Source organism: Hemiscyllium ocellatum, chromosome 1, assembly GCF_020745735.1.
Source record: "Hemiscyllium ocellatum isolate sHemOce1 chromosome 1, sHemOce1.pat.X.cur, whole genome shotgun sequence".
Lineage (NCBI taxonomy): Eukaryota > Metazoa > Chordata > Chondrichthyes > Orectolobiformes > Hemiscylliidae > Hemiscyllium > Hemiscyllium ocellatum.
This window is the reverse complement of record NC_083401.1, coordinates 159506048-159521450: the sequence shown is the minus strand read 5'-3', so window position 1 is coordinate 159521450 and position 15403 is coordinate 159506048. Positions and strand designations below refer to the sequence as shown.

The following is a 15403-nucleotide window of genomic DNA, read 5'->3' as shown; positions in this document are numbered from 1 at the left end:
CATCATCTTGAAAACCTCATCCTAGGGAAAAGACAACTACCATTAACTCTTACTATATCCCTCGTTATTTTATAAATTTCTATAATGACACCTCTCAGCCTCTTAGGCTCCAGTGAAAGAAATCCCAGCTTATCCAGCCTTTCTTTATAACTCAAACCTTCCAGACCTGGCAACACTTTGGTAAATCTCTTGTGAACCCTGAAGAGCTTAGGGTGCATGCTTTTACTTCGGTTTTTTTTAAAGAAAAATATTAAACTTGCTGCACTAGCATTTAGAATGTTGTTAAGGTGACTTTATTTCTGATGAAAAATACTTTTATGAGTAACTGTGGAAGATGGACTGTTCCACGTACCCGACAAAGTGACACACATAGTTGGGGCCCATGCGACGCCCTTGATACCCCTTTGGTCTTGAGGAAGTGGGATGATTCAAAGGAGAAGTTAAGGGTGAGGACCAGTTTGGCCAAATGAATGAGAATGTCAGTGGAAGGGTACTGGTGGAGACACCAGGAGAGGAGGAAATGGAGGACTTGGAGGCTTTGGTCATGGCCGTTAGAGGTGTATAGGGAGTGTATGACGATGGTGAAGATGAGGCATTGGAGCTAGAGAAACTAAAGTCATGGAGGAGGTGGATGGCGTGGGTGGTGTCTGGAACATAGGTGGGGAGTTCCTGGATCGAGGGGATGGGACAGTATCAAATTCCCGCATCTCTGCCCTCGAACCCCACCCCTCCAACTGCAACAAGGACAGAACCACCCTGGTCCTCACCTTTCCTTCCCCGACAGCCCCCCCAACCAACGTCTGTATACATGGTATCACTATCCAGCATTTCCACCACCTACAACAGAACCCCACCACCAGAGAGAGATTTCCTTCCCCACCCCTATCTGCATTCTGTAAAGACTATTCCCCCTGTGACTCTCTTAGCAGGTCCACACTCCCCACCAAATCACCCTCCACTCCCGGCACCTTCCCCTGTCACCGCAAGAATTGCAAAACGTGCACCCACGCCTCCCCTCTCACCTCCGTCCAAGGCTCCAAAGGAGTCTTCCACATCCATCATAGATTTACCTGCACTTTTGCACATGTCATTTACTGTGTCCGTTGCTCCCAATGCGGTCCACTCTACACTGGGGTGACAGGACGTCTACTTGCAGAATGCTTTAGAGAACATCTCCAGGAGACACACACAAAGCAACCACACTGCCCCCAGGCTGAACACTTTAACTCCCACTCGGTCAAGGACATGCAGGTCCTGGGCCTCCTCCATCGCCAAATCCTAACCACCCGACGCCAGGAGGAAGATCGCCTCATCTTCCACCTTGGGACCCTCCAAACACACAGGATGAATGTGGATTTCACCAGTTTCCCCATTTCCCCTCCCCTCACCTTATCCCAGATCCAACCTTCTAACTTGGCACTGCCCTCATGACCTGTCCTACTTGTCCATCTTCCTTCCCACCTATCCACTCCACCCTCCTGTCCAACCTATCACCATTACCCCAACCTTCATCTACTTATTCCACACTCAGCCCCCTTACTCCCAGCCCATCCCCCTCCTATTTACCTCCCGATTTACTTGGCTCGCAAACCTCATTCCTGATGAAGGGCATATGCCCGAAAGGTTGATTCTCCTGCTCCTTGGTTGCTGCTTGACCTGCTGTGCTTTTCCAGCACCACACTCTTGACCAATGGTCCGATGTTAGTGACAATATGACAATAATATCAGAAATATTGGATAAAAGCAAGTCACTGCGGATGCTGGAATCTGGAACCGAAAGAGAAAATGCTGGAAAATCTCAGCAGGTTTGGCAGCATCTTTAAGGAGAGAAAAGAGCTGACATTTTGAGTCTAACTGACCCTTTGTCAAAGCTTTGACAAAGGGTCAGTTAGACTCGAAACGTGAGCTCTTTTCTCTCCTTACAGATGCTGCCAGACCTGCTGAGAATATCAGAAACAGTTCAGGCACTGGAAGTCAGAATATCCTTTTCTTGAACATGGCTTACAAAGTCTGAAAGTCCATAGACCAAAAATATTTGCAGGTGTAAATGACAAAAACAATTCAAAATCCTTCAATACTTTGCAAGTGTTTCCAATAGGAAAGGAAAATTCCAGAAATCAGAATAAATATGCAGTTTAGAATTTTGTTTGTTTCTTCTTTGTAGAATTGTTACTTTTTAACTACTTTTTTCAGCCAGGGAGGTGGAGTTACAGAAAAAGCAAATTTTGTATGATCTGATTGGTCATTTTCTGCACTTTGCTGATGAGGATTTATGAACTTAAAAAAAAATATTGTTTGCTTACCTATCAACTAGTCATTTTTTTCTCTGCGAATTGGAACTGCTATGAAAGGAAAATTTGTATTTTCTATGGAAGTGAATTGTTTTTCGCCATGTTTGAAAGGACATTTTAAGAATTGACACCAATTGTAAATTGATTGTTATAAGTTTCTTGCATAATAAGAAATACTGGTCCATGCAATTTGCTTATTCGTGACCTGAAACTTAATAATAATAGCAAACAGGTAAGACAAAAGTCATGTGGCCAGACACCGAGAAGCTACAAATGTGAGGAGTTAGGAGAGCTGGAAGGAAAAAGGCAATCAACACAGGTGCAGGCACAAAGAGAAAAGAGACAGAAAGAGGAATTATTGTGTGGAGAAGATCTGTTTTTGGCAGAGTAGTTGACAGAAGCTCCTGGACGCTCTTTGTAGGCTGGCTAAAATATTCTGAAACCTGGAAGGCTGTGTGAATGACTCAGATGCTGATGTTTTTCTCAGATATGGTCGAAACATTGTTTGGACTGTAACATTTTGGTTGGTTGAAAAAGAACTCTGTTAAGCTCCCCCAGCAGGACTGCTGTGACCCAGATGGTAACCAGTGCCTGTGTGATTCGGAGGCCACAGCTGTTTTTGGACTCCTGCCCTACCCTGCATGAATAATTAAGAAAGCATATTGCTAAACTGCACAACTACATACTCCCATATGTCTCTGATGGGTTTATAGGAGCTTGTTGTCGTCTAAGACATATCCATGTTGTATGGACTATTTAAAGTAAAATTTGTTTTTTTTATTGGGATCATTTGTTTGTTAATTCTTTCATTTGTTTGGAAATCAATAAAATCTTGGTAATTTGTTCATTTGGAGTCATGAAGTAAATTTGATTATTTTGGTTTCTGGCACAGATCATTACAGTTACTAACTAAGTCAAATGTTTTGATTTATTCATAATTAGTAAATTAGGCATCCAGTTTAACAGATAAGTCTTTATTTCAACAGTCACATCTTCTGACCAATAAATGTGTAAATCCAAAAGCTAAATATTGCAGTTGAATTAACCATTAGTTCATCAGATCTCAAATGCGTGATTCCTTTAGCTGTAGTGCAGTGATGTATACAAATTTGGATGTCTTGCAATGAATGAATATGTTTTAGTTGGAACATTTTAAACATAGACACACTAACATTATTTTATAACCAAAGCCAATTCAGACGAAACTATGTCTTCCCATCATTGCTGAAATGTAATGAACCATCACAAAACTGAATAATTCATGTCTTTTGATTCAGAATTCTTATACTGTAAATTACATGCATTTAATTATTTGAACTTGTGTTTGCTGAGTGAAACAAAAGAATATTCCATGTCAACTAAAATGAAGTTGGGTTTTTAGATTAGATTCGATTATTTGCAGTGTGAAAACAGGCCCTTCGGCCCAACAAGTCCACAACTACCCACTGAAGCGCAACCCACCCAGACCCATTCCCCTACATTTCACCCCTTCGCCTACTGCTACGGGCAATTTAGCATGGCCAATTCACCTAACCTGCACGTTTTTGGACTGTGGGAGGAAACCGGAGCACCCAGAGGAAGCCCACGCAGATATGGGGAGAATGTGCAAACTCCACACAGTCAGTCGCCTGAGGCGGGAATTGAACCATGCTGCCCATTTATTTTGGATATTAATCTGTTTTCACAAATATGAATAAGTAATACGTAAATCTGATACCACAATTATGGTTATTGTCAGCACTGTATCCTGTTAACCAATGTATAACATGCCTTGGGAAATTGTTCATGGATGTAAAATTACAACTATTTTTAGGCATGAAACCTATGTGGATGTGATTTTTACACAGTTAATTTTTGAGGGATGATGTCTGCTTGACTTTGGGCCCAAATAATTCCATCACAATGGACTAAAGTAAAGAAAAATTAAATAATATTAGTTAACATTTATTTATTTTACTACATTACAAATTATATATATTCAACTCACCACAATATATATATCCAAACAAATTGTTAGACCCCTTCATGTTGAAATCCTTCAAAATCACTCTACCACCATCTGAATCAAAAAACAATTCGTACAAATGGCCTGATTGTATAACAACATCATACGAATCTTCGTCGCCATCATAGATTATTTACTATCAGCATTGGTAAAGTTACTTAACATCATTATTCCACAAGTAATGATTCTCCCTACTACCAAGTACATTCCCAATACATATTTTAGAAATTTTCTTGACAGTATTGCGATCATGCTTATTCCATGTATCTATGATCAATTGAAACAATATCAATAGTAAGCATGCTTACCTATGTCTGCTCTTGTTGAAACCTTTTTGCCCGTTTAGGTACGATTGTTCCACATCCTTTGGATACTGTCCTTGAAAGGATTATTTATGCATGTGCCCAAGGGTTGAACAATATTTATCAGAAAAAATACATGACAACATATGGAATAGGTACCATAATGCTTGTGGATCTGACAGCCTAAACTACATCATGAACAAGATGACATCTGAGCATGTCCTTATGAGCAAACATTTTTCACTGTGTTGTCCATCTGGTGTCAAGTTCCACACGTCCTTGATCCATTTCTTACAACCACCTTCATCCATCCTTGTAAACATCAACAATGAAATTTCTTTTGTTTTAACTTTAATATACCGTTGGGTTTAATTTTGTGTCACCACCGTACATTATGGAACCACTGTAAATCATGTGGCTAGTCATAACAATGTTTCCTTTCACCAGTATTGGTAGTGATCTTGTTTGCTGGTAAGGCAACGTTTATTAGTGTTTCATCCATATTTCCAATGCAGTCAATTGGTATGCATTCTCTCAATGTCTTCAGCCCCTATCCTGGCCTTTTTATCCTTTCATAGGAAGTGACAGCCAGGATTTGTTGCCCATCCCTAAATGCTGTTGAACTCAGTGACTTTCTCGGCCATCTCAAAAGGCAGTCAAAATTCGATAACTTCGCTATAGACAATAGACAATAGGTGCAGGAGTCGGCCATTCAGCCCTTCGAGCCTGCACTGCCATTCAATATGATCATGGCTGATCATTCCTAATCAGTATCTGCTTCCTGCCTTATCTCCATAGCCCTTGATTCCACTATCTTTGAGAGCTCTATACAACTCTTTCTTAAATGAATCCAGAGACTGGGCCTCCACTGCCCTCTGGGGCAGAGCATTCCACACAGCCACCACTCTCTGGGTGAAGAAGTTTCTTCTCATCTCTGTCCTAAATGGTCTACCCGGTATTTTTAAACTGTCCTTTGGTTCGGCACTCACCCATCAGCGGAAACATATTTTCTGCTGCCAGAGTGTCCAATCCTTTCATAATCTTATATGTCTCAATCAGATCCTCTCTCGGTCTTCTAAACTCAAGGGTATACAAGCCCAGTAGCTTCAGTCTTTCAGTGTAAGGTAATCCTGCCATTCTAGGAATTGACCTCGTGAACCTATGCTGCACTCCCTCAATAGCCAGAATAGCTGTAGCTCTGGAATTAACTGCCAGGCCAGTTAAAGATGGCAGATTTCCTTTCCTGAAGGATTTTATTGAACCAACATTGATGAATTGATACTTTCATGACAGTTTCATGGTCACCGTCACTGATACCAGCTTTATAGGCCAAATAATTAACTGAATTCAAATTCCAGAGGCTTCTGCAGTGGAGTTTGATCCTCTGTTTCCAGAGCATTAGCCTGGAAATTAGGATTACTACTCCTGTGACAATACCACTATGGCACCATCTTACTTTGTAATGTCTGATGATAAAGTAGTGGAATTTGATGATTATATCGTTGCAGTCAGGTGGCAGTTGATGTAACATGTTTGTTTTCCAATCGAAGATTAACTCGTACCTTTTCATGAATCCTGGGCACATGCAACACCAGTCTTGAATCCTGAAATACTATCTTTGTTGTCTGAGAGCATAGACTCTGATGCTTCTGGAAATGATCATATTCCCCCTTTATGGGGTCCCACATGGGCTTAGTGGTTAGCACTGCTGCCTCACTGCCAAGGACCCGGGTTCGATTACCGCCTCCAGGTGACTATGTGGAGTATGCACATTCTCTCTGTATCCGTGTGGGTTTACTCCGGGTGTTCCAGTTTCCTCCCACAATCCAAAGATGTGCAGGTCAGGTGAATTGGCCATGCTAAATTGCCCGCACTGTTAGGTGCATTAGTCAGGGGTAAATATAGGGTAGGGGAATGGGTCTGAGTGGGTTACTCTTCAGAAGGTCAGTGTGGACTTGTTGGGACAAAGAGCCTATTTCCATACTGTAGGGAATCTAATCCTTATGATCATTAACTCATTCTGTCATTTTATACCCCAGGTGAGGCCACTTGCTCAGACTTCCTTTGGTTATGCATTTGTACTTCAGTATCCTTTCTAGTTTATTGGATACATTGCTCAGTTCTCTAAACATTTCCTCACAAAGCTTAAACTCTCTTGCTGCTGCATGTTCACTCGGTTGCTTAGTGAATGCTACAGCTTTCATTTTAAAGTGTGTACTTGTGATTCCATCTGGAAGGCATCATCATAAATCAATGATCTTATCAACTGGTTGGGCTGCTGAAATTGATGGGAGACAATTCTTCAGTTCTTGGGTGTACCTTTACATGAATGAATGAAGCACAGTAATTGTCAGTAAGTAATTAATAAGCACAAAGCCGTTTGATCCCTGAGAAGTAAAAGTCAACTTTTACACGAGGTATATAAGAATTCAGTTTTTCTAAGGCCAAAAGTAATGGGTTAAATGGATGTTTGTGTACTTCATGAAAAACTAAAAATGACAACTTGTCGTACTGTCTGGATACTTTTGGAAAGCCAGAGAAAACTCCACTGTAACATACGTTCTACACACACTCTGGAGTTGAACTAAGTAAATGATCAATGTTTGAGTGGAACCATTTAATAAGCAATGTGCTAATGGTGTTACTGACAAAGCAACAGAACAATTTAAGAACTATAGCGGCAAAATCTACATAAAAGGCCTGTGGACATAGCTGTGATTATTTTGTCCTTAACCAGTAACGGAGTTCGCCACATTCATTGGTCCCTACTTAGAGAATACCATAATGGTAGCTTAAGTTTCCTCTTAAGATAGTTTGTAAATGATTTATGCAAATTAATGGTGCCTCCTGATGATGATAGTTTTATTTCACAGCATTAGTTAATTCTGGAATATATCTTAATTCACTGGCACGAACCAGTGATCTCTCTGATTATGCATTGCTTTACATTCAAGTCAGCTATGTACATGTTGAATGGCACAGCAGGTTTAAGGGGCCCTATGGCTTACTGCTGCCTCTAGTTTGTAAGTTGATATGCACAATTATAATAGATTGATACTTAGTAATGAAATAGACTATTTGTTTGAAATAGTCTGTTTCTGTACTGTCTATTTTATATAAGATTTTGACATCAACTTTAGTTGAAGGAAGACTAAATGAAATGTAGCAATACATAAATGTAGTGATACATTTGTGATTGCTGATTGTTGTGGTACATCTTTCAGGGTTAATATCTGAAGCTTTGATGTATCAGCATTTTGGACAAGTGTAGAAACATAGAAACTAGGAGGAGCAGGACGTTTGGCTGTTCAAACCTGTTGTGCAATTCAATGTGTCCTCAGCTGATCCTTTATTTCAAAGCCATGTTCCCACTTCCTCCCCATACCACTTGATGCCTTTAAAGTCTAAAACGTATTAGGTCCTTTATTGAATATATTCTGTGACTTTGCCTCCTCTGTGTAAAGAATTTCGAAGGTTCACTCTCCTTTGAGTGAAGAAATGTTTTCTCAAATCAATCGGAAATATCCTGAGACTATAGAACCTTGGTTCTAAATTCTCCAACCTCGGAAAACATCCACCCTGCAATTTGTGTGTCTATCCCTGTTAGAATTGTATATATTTCAATCAGATTCCCTTTTATCCTTCTAAACTCTAGTGAATAAAGGCCCAGTTGAACAAAGCTCTTCTCATAAGTCCTGCTATTCCCCTATTAGCCCAGTAAGTCTCTGCTGCCGTCTTTCCATGGCAAGTATTTCCTTTATTAGGTTGGGAGACCAAATCTGCACACACTACTCCAGATGTGGTCTCACCAAGCCCTGTATAGCTGCAGTAAGACACCCATATTTCGGAACTCAAATCGTCTTGCATTTTGTCGTCTTAATGGCTTACTGCAGCTGTTTGTCAACTTGCATTAACTTTGTGTTCACATGATCATTTGGCAGAATGTAGGAGCAGTTTTAGAGAATTGATTGCCAATTAATCTCCCAGATGTATATAGTTTCATCTTTTTAAATTAAAGAACTCCTCTGATTGAGTTACCCATCCTTCTCTTGTGTTTTAAGTGTTTGTGCATGATGGAAAACATAACATGGTGGCAACTGAACATTTGCAATGAAGATTTTGCAGAACCTGCAACATTGAACCCCTTCACGTGCAGCAGGATTCCAGTGTGTGGAAATTTGAAGACCTTATAAGTACATCTACAGTATTTACATCAAAGTGAAAGTCACTGTGAGTGATTCTGCAACAACAAGGTCCGACTTCTATCAGCGTAGATATCGCACCTTCTTCCAACTGACCAGCAGCAGGCCCTGACAAAGTAAATGCACACCAGGCAGTATAAATCTCAGCCCATCTGCTGCAGCAGTTCATGGTGGAGAAAGTGTTAGACAGTTGACTTTGAGATGTAACTCTGGATAGTTTCCATTAATGGGAATCAGTTGCTTCTCCTGCAAATCTCTAAGTTAGGAATACTGGAGGAGTGTTGGAGTGACCAAACATTTGTAACAGGGCTAGGAAAGAACCAGTCATGAGGCAGCCTTCAACAGTTTAAAAAGAGCTAAAAAGGCCATTATTACAATTAAATTATTTCTTTAGGTATTAGGTTGAGCTGGTGCTATAACACAGCTTTATAGCAGCACCGAGCAAAAGCATGCAAAAGAAAAACCTTGCAAGGGAGTTTGTATGCTTATTTTGGAGGTCCTTTCAACCTCAGGCTCACTCAAAGACACAGGAAGAAAGACAATTCCCTTTCTGAGAATTCTCTTCACTGATGACTGCATTCTTCTGGCCCATAGTCAGGCAGGTTTTTAAAATGTATTATTTAATGCAATTTGGGTATCACTAGTTAGACCATACATTGCCCATCCCAAATTGTCGTTGAACTGAGTGTCTTACTTGGTCATTCAGAGGGCAGTTAAGAGTCAATCACACTGCTGTGGGTCTAGAGTCAAATATAGGACAGACCAAATGAAGATGTCTTATATCAATCATCACTAGTGGGAAGCACAATGTCTGCAGATACTGCATTATGAGTGCTATGAAGAAATTTGAGGTTGAATGAAAAGCAGCGTGCATGGAGGAAAAGGGAACAGTAGTTCCAGTTGTTCCCAGCAGTTACTATGCCTTCATTTGCATCTGCTTTGGGAGAATTTGCCAATCACTAATAGACCTTACTGACCACAGCCGGCTTGCCACCACTGAGTACAACCTTCCTCAAGTTTTCATGTGAAGGAATGCCGAGAAGAGTTAAAATGGTTAATTAATGAACATGCGATAAAGGCGGCAGATCATCTGATGTGCTGATACTGCAGAATGTGGGATTTCAGTGTGACCCAGGACAAACATAACAGCAATAAATATCTGTGACTGCAGGTTGTTTGACACCGAATTAGTGACAGGAAGCTCAGCTTCAGATACTGCAGTATATCAGCAAGGGGGGAGAAGCCATGGAGACAGTTTACACTAGGATGCAGTTAGATCCATTAGGATAGGGTCATCTGATTTGGCTAGTGGCCAGGGGTAGCTAGGTATGCCTATAAGTGACAAAGAAGAATTTAGAGGAGATTAGGATCCTAGCTTTTACAATTATCCAGCAGTTTTGAGATTTCTTCCAGCTTGTTGGATATGAGTGATAGCTGCAAGATGGATGAGCTAACTGTGGTATCTTGCATGGGAGCAAAAGGAATGTAGTGGTAGTAGGCAACATTATAGTGAGATGGGAGTGGAACTGTTTGCTGCAGCAAGGAGTGAGAGTCCAACTTCCTCTGTTGTCAGCATGCGGCTAGGATTTGGCATACTTGCTCGAAATCTGGGAAGAAATTGTAGTGGGGGGGGTGGGGCGGGGGGAGAGGTCCAGTGGTTACAGTCCACAAGAATTTCTGATGAAGCGCTTATGTTCAAAACATCAACCCTCCTGCTCCTCGGATGCTGCCTGACCGGCTGTGTTTTTTTAGCACCACACTTTTTGACTCTGATCTCCAGCATCTGCAGTCCTCTTTTTTTTTCTCCCAGTCTGTTCCTGAACCGTGCTGGATTAGTGTTCAAGCAAGACTCATAACTAGGGATGTAGAGAGGGTTTTAAACTATGATGGATTAACAACAAAAACAAAAATTGCTGGAAAAGCTCAGCAGGTCTGGCAGCATCTGTGGAGAGAAATCAGTTTACATTTTGGGTCGAATGACCCTTCCTCAGATGGATTAAGCTTGGATGATGCAAATCAATGGGTAGACTCAAGATGAGAGTATATATCTATAAAAAAAACATAAAATAATGATATGGGAAATGAAGGCCTGGGAATAATAGGAAGGGACAGAGGGAATAGATTTAAAATTACACCATTAGCCAAGGATTGATGTCACAAAGATATCAAAAAGACAAAATTAGAGGCTATGTATTTGAATGTACTTGGTATTCAGAACAAAGTAATCAAATTGATAGCACAAATGAAGGAAATGAATATGATCCAATAGCCATTATGGAAATGTAACTGCAGATGACAAGGAATGGGTCCAGTTTGAAAGGGAGAAGAGTAGGTCTCAGATTATTTTAAATTAAAGTTAGGGCAGCTATGTGGGCATAAAAGCTGAGCTAGCTGAAATGCATTGCGATGCTAAGCTAGGAGACAGATCTAAAGAAGTCGCAGATAGTTTAGGGATTAGAGTACTCAGAATATGAAGATTATTACTGTAAAGAAAAATCCCAAGCAAGGACCCACCACTTTTGATTAACTAAAAATGTTAAGGACAACATCAAACTGAAATGAAAATCATATATTTCACAAAGAAGAATAGCAGGTAAGATGATTACTCAGAATATAAAGAATGACAGTTAATCAGGAGAAAGAATCCAGCTAAAATGTAAGAACAGATAGCAGGAGCTTCTACAGGTACTTATTAGTCCTCTTGAGAGTAAGAATAGGAAGTTAATAATAAGGAAAATGGAAATGAAATCAAGAAATACATTGTTTCTGTTTTCACTATAGAGGATGCACAACCATCTCAGTAATAACTGTAAATTAGGAGATGGAATAAAGCCAGGAACTTAGTGAAACTATAATCACCAGAGATAATGTAGAGGAGTCGGTATTGGACTAGGATGGACAAAGTTAAAAATCACACAACACCATGTTCAAGTCCAAATGGTTTATTTGGAAGGACTAGCTAACGAATGAATCACTAATGAGCTAGTACTTCCAAAAAAACCTCTTGGACGATAACCTAGTGCTGTGTGATTTTTAACAATCACCAGAGAAATGGTACTAAGCAAAGTGGTAGAGCTGCATGTTGACAAGTCTTTGGGTCCTGATGGACTTCATGCTCTGGCCTTAAAAAGGTGACTAATGAGAATGGAGGCGCATTGGTGTTAATTTTCCAATAATCAATAGGAGGGAGAGCTCAGGAAACTATAGGCCAGGTAGCTTGACGTTTGTCATGGGTGAGTATTATGGGTTGAAAAGTGTGGTGCTGGAAAAACACAGCAGACCAGGCAGCATCCGAGGAGCAGGAGAATCGACTTTTCGGGCATAAGCCCTTCTTCCTGAAGAAGGGCTCATGCCTGAAACGTCGATTCTCCTGCTCCTCGGATGTTGCCTGGCCTGCTGTGTTTTTCCAGCACCACACTTTTCAATTCTGGTCTCCAGCACCTGTAGTCCTCACTTTCTCCATGGGTGAGTATTAGAATGAGTCATTAACAAGGTTATAACTGGACATTTAGAAAAAGTCAACTTAATCAGGAAGAGTCGTCATGATTTTGTGAAAGGGGAATCCTGTTTGAAGAGTAATGTGCTTTGTGGATAAGGAGAGAGCACATTGATGGACTGTAATTAAATTTCTAGAAAATATTTGACATGGTATTAATTAAAAGATTGTAACTCAAATTAGAAGTTCATTGTTTAGGCAAGAGAATCAAAGGTCATCAAGAGCAGGTGGGAATTTAGAATTTGAAACACAAAGAAATAGCCATGATCTTATTGAATGGCAAAATAGAGTGAAAGTAACTGGATGATATTCTTCTCTTTCATATTACACAAAATATACTAACACACAACATGTTTTTTGGGTATCTTTCATTTCAATGCTGAATATTTTTTATCTAGAGATACTGAAGGAGATCAGACAACAAATGGCACCAATCTAACAGCACACTGTTCTTTAATGTAGTCGGAATATACACTTGAATTATACATACCTTATTACCTGTTATAAACTTTAAGTTACACTCAGTTGGTAGTGAAGAGGTAGTAAAGTGCTAGAAAAAAGGTTTTTCATCTTGCACTCATTCGAACAATTCACAAGAAATACCAAGAAAAGGGAAGACAGCATTTAGACTCTAAGAGAGGAAAGTGTTGATTGGTTAGCAATGAGCTCTGATTGCTGGAGGTACTTTCATGGAGAATGCACCCACATTTTGCTTAAATTTTAAGTCAGACTGGTTGACTCTGACTGGTCATGGTGTTACCCTGATAAATAAGCCAGCAAATAGCTGTCACTTATTCTGAGTTGAAACATGTGCAGTATGTTTACGTGTTCTTTCTATTTGCAAAGAATAGGGCCATATCTATTAAGTAGCTTCCAGTACAGTTAGTTCTCCTATAACGTGCGCTTCATAAACATGATTTGTCTGTAGCATGATTTGTGAATTGTGGATTTTTTTTATAAAGTGAACTCTCATTCACTGTTACACAATCCCTTCCCTGTATTACCAGCCAGCTGTGATTTATTCTGCTGGCACATCTATTGCAACAGGCTGTTGTCTGTGTGTTTGTTTTTTGCTTCTATCTGCAACTGAGGTAAGGAAAGCAAATGTTAGAATATTTTGCTGGAATGCTTACTGGGATCATGCACGGAGTTGGGAGGGTGGTTGGTTCTGAGGACTGGGAAGAGAGCGCGAGAGGGAGCGAGGAAAAGTGCAAATACAGTGATGTCCAGCGAGTGTTGGACAGTAAGCAGGGCCTTTCATTAAGCGGAGGCTTAGTTGCTGGCTACCTGAAGCTTCACACATATAGGGTGTATGTGTGTGGAAGGGGAGAGTTGTGAAGCTAAGGATAGACCACTCATGACTCTGATCTCTCCCCACCCCACCCATCCCCAGGTTATGCCTGATCCAAGTTCACCCGGTCTCCATTCGAAAGCGGGGGAGGGTGCGGGGAGCAGAGAAGAATGAGAGAGTCTGGACACCTCATTCTCTCTGAAACCTGAGCCCCATCAAAAGCTCCAGCTGTTCAAAGCATTCTCAGCTCTTTAGCCAACCCCTCAAAAACGAGATTTTATTCTTGCCAAAAAAAACTTCCAGAAGTTTCACAATGTTTAATGTCAGAGGGCCCGGTTCTGGATAAACTCCACAAGGAGTCGGGAATACAATACATTGGGAACTTTCGCTTGTAACAACTTGCCATTTCTGTAACTGACCAGAAATGGACAGGTTCACTAGAGTCCCTAACCCTGTTTTTAACCATAAGCCCAATTACTTGTATTGCGCATTTTTCTATAACATGACATCACATGCCATTTACTGTATGTAAATATGCACTACTCTATGAGCATGACTGACACTCTACATCACTACGAAGTCTCAACAGAAACCCCAGGCTGAGCACCCAGCATTGACCAAGATACTGGAATTAACAACGGCAGAAATAACCCTGTTGACTCTGCAAAGTCCTCCTTATTAACATGAGGGCTAGTGCGAAAATTGGGAGAGATGTCGTACAGATCAGTTCAGTACCAGCCTGATATTGTTATACTTACAGACTTGACAATGTCCCAGATGTCACCATCGCCAACCTTGGATTTGTCCTGTCTCACCGGCAGGGCACAAACAGCAGAGGTGGTGCACAGTGGTATTCAGTCAGGAGAGAATTGCCCTCAGATTGCTTAAGATTTGTTCCCAGAGATCTTAAACATGGTCAGGAAACTCCCAATTACCACATATCATTCTCCTTTGACAGATGAATATCTTCTCCATGTTGAATAACAGTTGGAAGAATTCCTGATGGTAGCAAGTTTGCTAAATGTACTTTGTGTGGGTGGAGACCGGACACCAACTTGCAGAATGTTTCAGTGAATATCTCTGGGACACATGCACTAAACAACCCCATTGCCCTGTGGTCGAACACTTCAACTTCCCCTGCCACTCCGCCAAGGATGTACACGTCCTGGGCCTTCTCCCCCACCAAATTCTAGCTACCCGAGGCCTGGAGGAAGAAAGTCTCATCTGCTGCCCTGGAACCCTCCAACCACACAGGATCAATGTCAATTTCACCAGTTTCCTCACCTCCCCTCACCCCACCTAATTCCTGAGAGTGGCAAGTTTGCAAAATGTACTTTGTGTGGGGGGATTTTAATATTTCACCACCAAGAGTGTCTTGGCAGCAACATTATTGATTGAGTTGATTGGGTCCTAGATGACATAGCTGCTAGAGTGGGTCTGCAGCAAGTGATGAGGGAAAAACATATTTGACCTCTTACATTCCAGTCTGCTAGCTGCAAATCCATCTGTCCACTACAGTATCGCTAAGAATGACCACCGCACAGTCTTGTGGAGATGAAGTCACAATTTCAGGTTGAGAACACTCCGTTGCAAGGCACTACTATCGTATTGAATGGGACACATCTTCATACAGATCCAGCAACTCCAGACTGGGCATTCATGAGGTGCTGTGGGCTATTAACAATGACAGAACTGTACTCCAACACAACCTGCAACTTCATGGACTGGCACACCCCCCATTCAGCAATTACCACCATCAAGCCAGGGGATCAACCCTGATTCAAGGGAGATGCAGGAGGGCATGTCAGCAGCAGCA

The 15403-nt window shown here is 41.1% G+C and overlaps 1 protein-coding gene across 2 annotated transcripts in view; it reads left to right on the top strand.

The window, feature by feature from the left end:
* Window positions 1-15403, top strand: part of slc10a7 (solute carrier family 10 member 7) — a 268835-nt gene that overhangs the window by 193791 nt on the left and 59641 nt on the right. The window lies entirely within an intron of this gene.